Here is a 6,965-nt window from a genome sequence, read left to right as displayed (position 1 = left end):
TCTTTCTCCATGTAAATAATAATCTGCCTTTTTATTCTTCCTGCTAAAGTGAATTACATCACACTTTCCGACATTGAATCCCATCTGCCAAATTTTGGCCGACTCACTTAACCTATCCCTGTGCAGATTTTTTGTCTCCTCATCACAACATGTCTCTCCACCTATTTTTGTGTCGCCAGCAAATTTAGATTTGGGATAAGTTGGGTTGTTGGCGCTGCAGGGTGATAAGTGACAGGGAGGGTTGTAGGTGCGGAAGGAGGTTACAGAGGTAGGGAGGGCTGTCGGGGTTGGAGAAGTGCAGCGCTCCTTCAGGAATGACCCTCCAACAGTGCAGCACTCCCCCTGTACTGTTCAAGTACAGCTACAACACTGGCATTTACCTGGCAATGTAGAATATTGCTCAGGTATGTCCTGTATATGAAAAGCAGGACTAATCCAAGCAGGCCAATTACCACATTAACAGTCCACTCCCGATCATCAGAATAGGGGTCGTCGAGAGTGCAATCAAGCAGCACTTGCCCGGCAATAACCCGCTCACTGATTCTCAATTTTGCTTCCGCCAGTCCGAACCTGACCCTGACCTCATTGCAGCCTTGGTCCAAACATGGACAAAACAGATGAACTCCAGAGGTGAGGTCAGAGTGACTGCGCTTGCCATCGAGGCAGAATTTGACAGAATACGGCAGCAAGGATCCCCAGAAAAAAAACTGAAGTCAATAGGAATCAGGAAGAAAACTCTCCACTGGTTGGAGTCAGAACGAGCACAAAGGAATATGGTTGTGGTTGTCGGAGGTCAATCATCTCATTTCCAGGATAAGACTGCAGGAGTTCCTCAGGTTAGTGTCCTGTGCCTAGCCAACTTCGGCTGCTTCATCAATGACTTTCCTTCAATCATAAGGTCAGAACTGGGGATGTTTGCTGATGATTGCACAATGTTCAGCACCATTCGCGACTCCTGAAATACTGAAGCAGCCCGTGTAGAAATGCAACAAAAGCAGGACAACTTTCAGTCTTGGGCTGATACGTCACCAGTGACATTTGTGCTGCACTGGTGCCAGGCATCCAACCATCTCCAGCAAGAGAGGATCCAAGCGTTTCCTCTCGACGTTCAATGACATTACCATTGCTGAATCCCTCACCTTCAACATCCTGGGGGTTACCATTGACCAGAAACTGAACTGTCCCAGCCACACAAATGCTGTGGCTACAGCAGCAGGTCAGAGACTAGGCATTCTGCAGGGCAAACCTCACCTCATGTCTCCCCAGTGCCTGTCCACCATCTACAAGAAATACTCTTCACTGCCTAGTTGGGTGCAGTTCCAACATCACTCAAGAAGCTCGGCACCATCCAGGACAAAACAGCCCTTTTGATAGACACCCCATCCACCATCTTCAACATTCACTCCCTTAACCACCGATGAATTCTGGCAGCCTTGTGTACAGCCAACAAGATGCAGTGCAGCAACTCACCAAGGCTCATTAGACAGCAGATTCCAAACATGCGACTTCTATGACCTTAATGACATGAGCATCAGATGTATGAGAACATAACCACCTGCAGAGGTCCCCTTCAAAGCATTAGAGAGGGGGAGAGAAATCAGGAATTACAGACCAGTTAGCCTTACATCAATCGTTTTGAAAATGCTACAATCTAAAGCATCTGATTGGGCATATTCAACATGTATTTATGAAAGGGATATCATATTTGACGAACCTGTTGGAGTTTTTCGAGGATGTTACTAACAGAATTGATAAAGGGGATTCGATGGACGTGGTACACTAAGATTTGCAGAAGACTTTCGATGAAGTCCCCCACTAGAGGTTGGTTCGCAAAATTGAAGCACATGCGACAGCAGGTAATATACGGACATGGATTAAACATTCCTTGACAGGCAGAGCGCAGTGAGTAGGAAAAAGCGGGTCATTCTCAAGTTGACAGGCTGTGACTAGTGGGGTACCGCAGGGAACAGTGCTTGGGCCCCAGCTGTTCACAACATATATCAATGAATTGGATGTTGGGACCAAATGCAATATCTCCAAGTTCGCGGCCAACATAAAACTAGCTGGGATTGTGTCGTGAGGACAATGCAAAGCGGCTTCAAAGAGATTTGGGCAGACTTAGTAAGTGGATAAGAATGTGGCAGTTGGAATATAGTCTGGAACTATGTGAGGTTATCCACTTTGGGAGGAGAAATAAATGTGCAGATTATTTCTTAAATGGTAAGAGTTTAGAAAGTATAGATGTTTAAACGGACCTAAATGACCTTGCAAATAAGTCACTGAAAGCAGACATGAAGGTGCAGCAAGCAAGTAGGAAGGGTCATGGTATTGTTACGACTGACCACTCCAGTCGAAGCCCCCAATCAAAATATACGACTCTGATTGTGGTGGGAGAAACGCACTGTTAATTGAATCCCGCCCCTCCACAGATCGCCGAACATATCATCTTAAACTTTCCAAATTAAAGGAAGACAAGTTAAACTGTACCAATTATTAACCCCAGAATGAGGCTAACCAAAGCAGGTGGCTTTAAATCAACAAATTAACTGTTTAATTAAAAAAGTAAATTCTTAAACACCATGAAGATATAGACTGCATGTAAAACAGAAAAAAAAAGTGTCCTTGCAAATTAACGCTACTGCCGGAGGTGAAAAAGTCCAAGTCCTCACAGCAAACCTAGGGAATTTAAAAAAAAAGTTTCTTCAACATTAGAACTGTCCATAGTTTAATTCTAGCAGTAAGTGGTGTTTGCCTTCTCCAGCGATGATCACAGTAGATCAGCAACTCGCAAACACTTTCAATAGAATCAATCTGGCTTTAGAATTTTTGAGGGAAAAGAGATTGTGACAGTCTAACTTCCCTTCCTTCAGTTTACATTATCAGAGGTCTCCGTTTTAGCTAGAGTGTTCCAGAATATTGAGAGAGAATAATAAATAAAGAGACTAAATTCTCTTCCTTCAGTTTAAATGGGATGAGAACTTTTCTTTCGGATGCTAGCACACAGCTGTCTGTCTGTTTCCTCAGTTAAAACAGGCTGTTTGCACTATAAGCCAGTTCAAAATTAAATTATAACAAATGTATTGCTTGATGCTCTGTCCGAGTGACTGTATCCAAGGAAACGTGAATGAAGATGCCGGAAATCTGAAATAAAAACAAGAAATGCTGGAAATACTCCGCAGGTCTGGCAGCATCTGTGGAAAGAGAAGCAGAGTTAACGCTTCAGGTCAGTGACCCTTCATCAAAACTCTGCTTCTCTCTCCACCGATGTTGCCAGACCTGCTGAGTATCCTCAGCATTTCTTGTTTTTAAAACGAGAATGCCTTCTTTGACTAAGTCTTTCGAGTTTGCTACCTTAAACCAGTACGGCTCATTTTCCAGCCACTGCATTCTTCCTCGAAGAAAAACCTACAGGATCATAACAGTACGTCAGCCTTTATTGCAAGAAGATTTGTGTACAGGAGTAGTGAAGTCTTGCTTCAATTTATAGGGCATTGCTTAGACTGTTCCTCGAGTACTGTGTGCAGTCTTAGTCACTTTACCTTTGGAAGGATATCGTTGCCATTTCGGGAGTGCAACTAGCCTTGTTCCCCTGATAGCGGGCATGCCCAATGGAGAGATAGTGGGGAAACGGAGCCTGTTATCTCTACAGCTTCGACGAATGAGAGGAGATCAACTGAAACCTACAAAATGCTTAAAGGGATAGACAGGATAGATGCATGTAAGATGTTTCCCCTGGTTGGGGAGTATAGAACCAGGGGACACCATATCAAAATAAGGGAGAAGCCACTTAGAACAGAGATGAGGAGACTTTCTTTACTTGGAGGGTTGTGAATCTTTTGAATTCTCTATCCCAGAGGGCTGTGGAGGGCTGTCATTGATTATTTTTAACGCAGGGATTGACAGATTTCTAAATACAAATGACATAAGGTGATATGAGGATAGTTTGGGAAAAAGAAATTGAAATGGATGATCAGCCATGATCATATTGAATGTCGGGGCAGGCTCGATGGGCTGAATGGCGTATTACTGCTCTTATGTTCCTAAAGCCACGCACTATCCTGTCTTGGAACTATATCGTTGCTCCTTCACTGTCTCTGGGTCAGAATCCTTGAACTCCCTTCCTAACAGCACTGTTGGTGTTCCTGCACTGCAAGGACTGCAGCAGTTCAAGAAGGTGACTCACCACTATCGTTTCAAGAGCAATTAGGGATGGGCAATAAATTCTGGTCAAGCCAGCATTGCCCACATACCATGAACGTAGAAATAAAAATGATTCTTCACAAAACTCTAACAGTTTGTCAAACATGATTTCTCCTTCACAAATCCATGTCGATTCCCCCAATCCTACCATTATTTTCAAAGTGTCGAGTTATCACATCCTTTACAATAGATTCTAGCATTGTCCCTGCTACCGCTGCCAGGCTAACAGGTATGTCGTTTTCTGTTTTCTCTCTCCTCCTTTGTTAAATTTGCTAACTTCAAATCTGCAGGAACCGTTTCAGAATCTATAGAATTTTGGAAGATGACCACTAATACATCCAGTCTCTCTACAGTTAACTCTTTAAACACTCCCGGATGTAGATAATCAGGTCCAGGCCTTTACCAACGTTCAGTTCCATTAGTTTATCTACTGCAATTTTTGAATGAATACTATCTTCTTTCAGTTCCTAATTCTCGTTAGTCCCTTGGTTATCTGATATTTTTGGGAGTTTTTTTGTATCTTCCTCCGTGAGACAGGCACCGTGTATTTTGTTACTTTCTCTGCAATTTCCTGGTTTCTCATTATTAATGCCCCTGTCTCTGCCTGTGATGGGCCCACATTTGTCTTTGCTAATATTTTCATTTTTATATACCTTTAGAAGGTTTTACAGTCCGTTGTTACATTTCTTGCAGTTTACTTTCATATTCCATTTTTCATTTATTTGTCAGTTTCTTGGTCCTCATTTTGTGAATTCTAAAATTCACTCAATGCTCGGGCTTAATGTTTTTTTGGCAACTTTTTCAACCTTCCTTTGATTTTTTTTCATTCGTTTGTGAAATGTAGGCGTCGCTGACTAGGCCCAAGCTAATTACCTATCCCTAATTGCCCTTGAACTTAGTGGCTTGCTCGGCCAGTTCAGAGGGTATTTCATAATCAACCACATTGCTGTGGGTCTGGAGTCACATGTAGGCCAGACCAGGTAACTACCTTTAATGTAACTTGGTCGCCAGGGTTGGGTTGCTTATCCTGTTGGGTTTATGTGCCGCGAAGGAACGTATATTTGCTGTAAACAATGTGTTAATTCTTTAATTGACAGCCATTGCCTGTGTACTGTCATTCATTTTAATATAGTTTCCTAGTCTACCCCAAAATATTTTCGCTTCATACCTGAGTAGTTTCCTTTGTTTGGAATTAAGACCCCAGTTTCGGATTGAACTTCATCAGTTTCGAACATAATGCACAATTCTATTACATCTGATTACTCTTCCCTAAAGCCTCCTTCACAACGAGATGATTAATTTGCCCTTTCTCATTACACAACGCTAGATATAAACTAACCCGTTTTCTAGTTGGTTTCTCAACATACTTTTCTAGAAATCCATCTTCTGTACATTCCAGGAGTTCATTTGCCATAGCATTAGTGCTCAATAGCATTACCCAGTCTATATATAGATTGGATCTCCCGTGGTTACTGTATTACCTATTAACATGCCCCTCTAACTTCTTGATTTATATTTCCTATAAGCAACTCCCACCAATGTATGCTGCCTCTCTCTGCACCTTAGCTCCTCCCGTAGAATCTATGACTCTATAATTGCTTCAATATCTTAAACTTCTGATATAAGATCTCCTCTCAAAAATGAACTGACCCCATCCCTTATTAACAGCACTACACATCCTCCTTTTCCTTTATACGCATCCTATAGATAGATAGATAGATAGATAGATAGATAGATAGATAGATAGATAGATAGATAGATAGATAGATAGATAGATAGATAGAATGGAGAAAGGCAGACCGCTGAGGCAGAGAGTGAATGAATGTGCACGAGAGAGTGATGTCGGGCAGGACAGCAGAAAAGGATAGATGAAGTGTGCCCATGTGTGTGCGAGGGAACGAGGTAGAAAGAGAGAGGTACGAGGCAGGCCAGATCAGATTGAGAGAGAATGACAATTAGAAATATGAGACAAGCCCCAAGCCAGAACATGATGTGTGTGTGTGTATGTGTGTGACAGAGAGACAGCGAGAGAGAGAGAGATGTGGGGAAAGTCATGAAAGTGAGTGAGAGATAGAGAAAGAAAGATATGAGGCAGATAAGGAAAGAGTGTGAATGATAATTGCCGGGAGGATAGCCATGACATTCTGTTCCTACGAAATATGTGACTCGATAATTGAGGTAGTATTTATTCCAGTTTTGCAGGAGAAACTAAATGCACAAAAATATTTCCGGTACTTTTTTAAAGTCTGCAGAGATTTCTGCGATTTAGTTATTACTTGCATGGAGACTGGACTAATATTAACAGGAGGGTTTCTCTCACTCTCATTGTAAATATCAGACAAATGTGTGTGGGAGTTTTAATTGATCACAGTTAACACCTGTCATATGACACATTGTCCCAGTGAGCCCATTAATATTCCCCTGTTTTCTCCGTCAGGGTATTAATATGTTTGAAGTTGGTGGGGGTGTTTTATATTTCACAGTATGTCTCAGGTGATGGGTTGCACAGTGTGTCAGTGAGGGTTTTAATATTAACCTGTATCACTGGACCAATGAGGGAGAATGGGTCGGGCATAATATGAGGCAGAATTCGGGTTGTAATGCTGGAAAACTTACAGTTCTTCTCATCGTTTATTGAATGTAACAATGAGAGTAAAAAGATATTTCTTCACATTTATTAACTGCTCTCTGAACTCAGTGTGGGATGCAGCTTAAATACCAGTGTTTCTGCAGCATCTCAGGATCTGCAGCATGAAGCCCATCTC

The sequence above is a fragment of the Heterodontus francisci genome, unplaced genomic scaffold (assembly GCF_036365525.1).
Source record: "Heterodontus francisci isolate sHetFra1 unplaced genomic scaffold, sHetFra1.hap1 HAP1_SCAFFOLD_156, whole genome shotgun sequence".
Lineage (NCBI taxonomy): Eukaryota > Metazoa > Chordata > Chondrichthyes > Heterodontiformes > Heterodontidae > Heterodontus > Heterodontus francisci.
Note: the sequence above shows the minus strand (reverse complement) of the source record.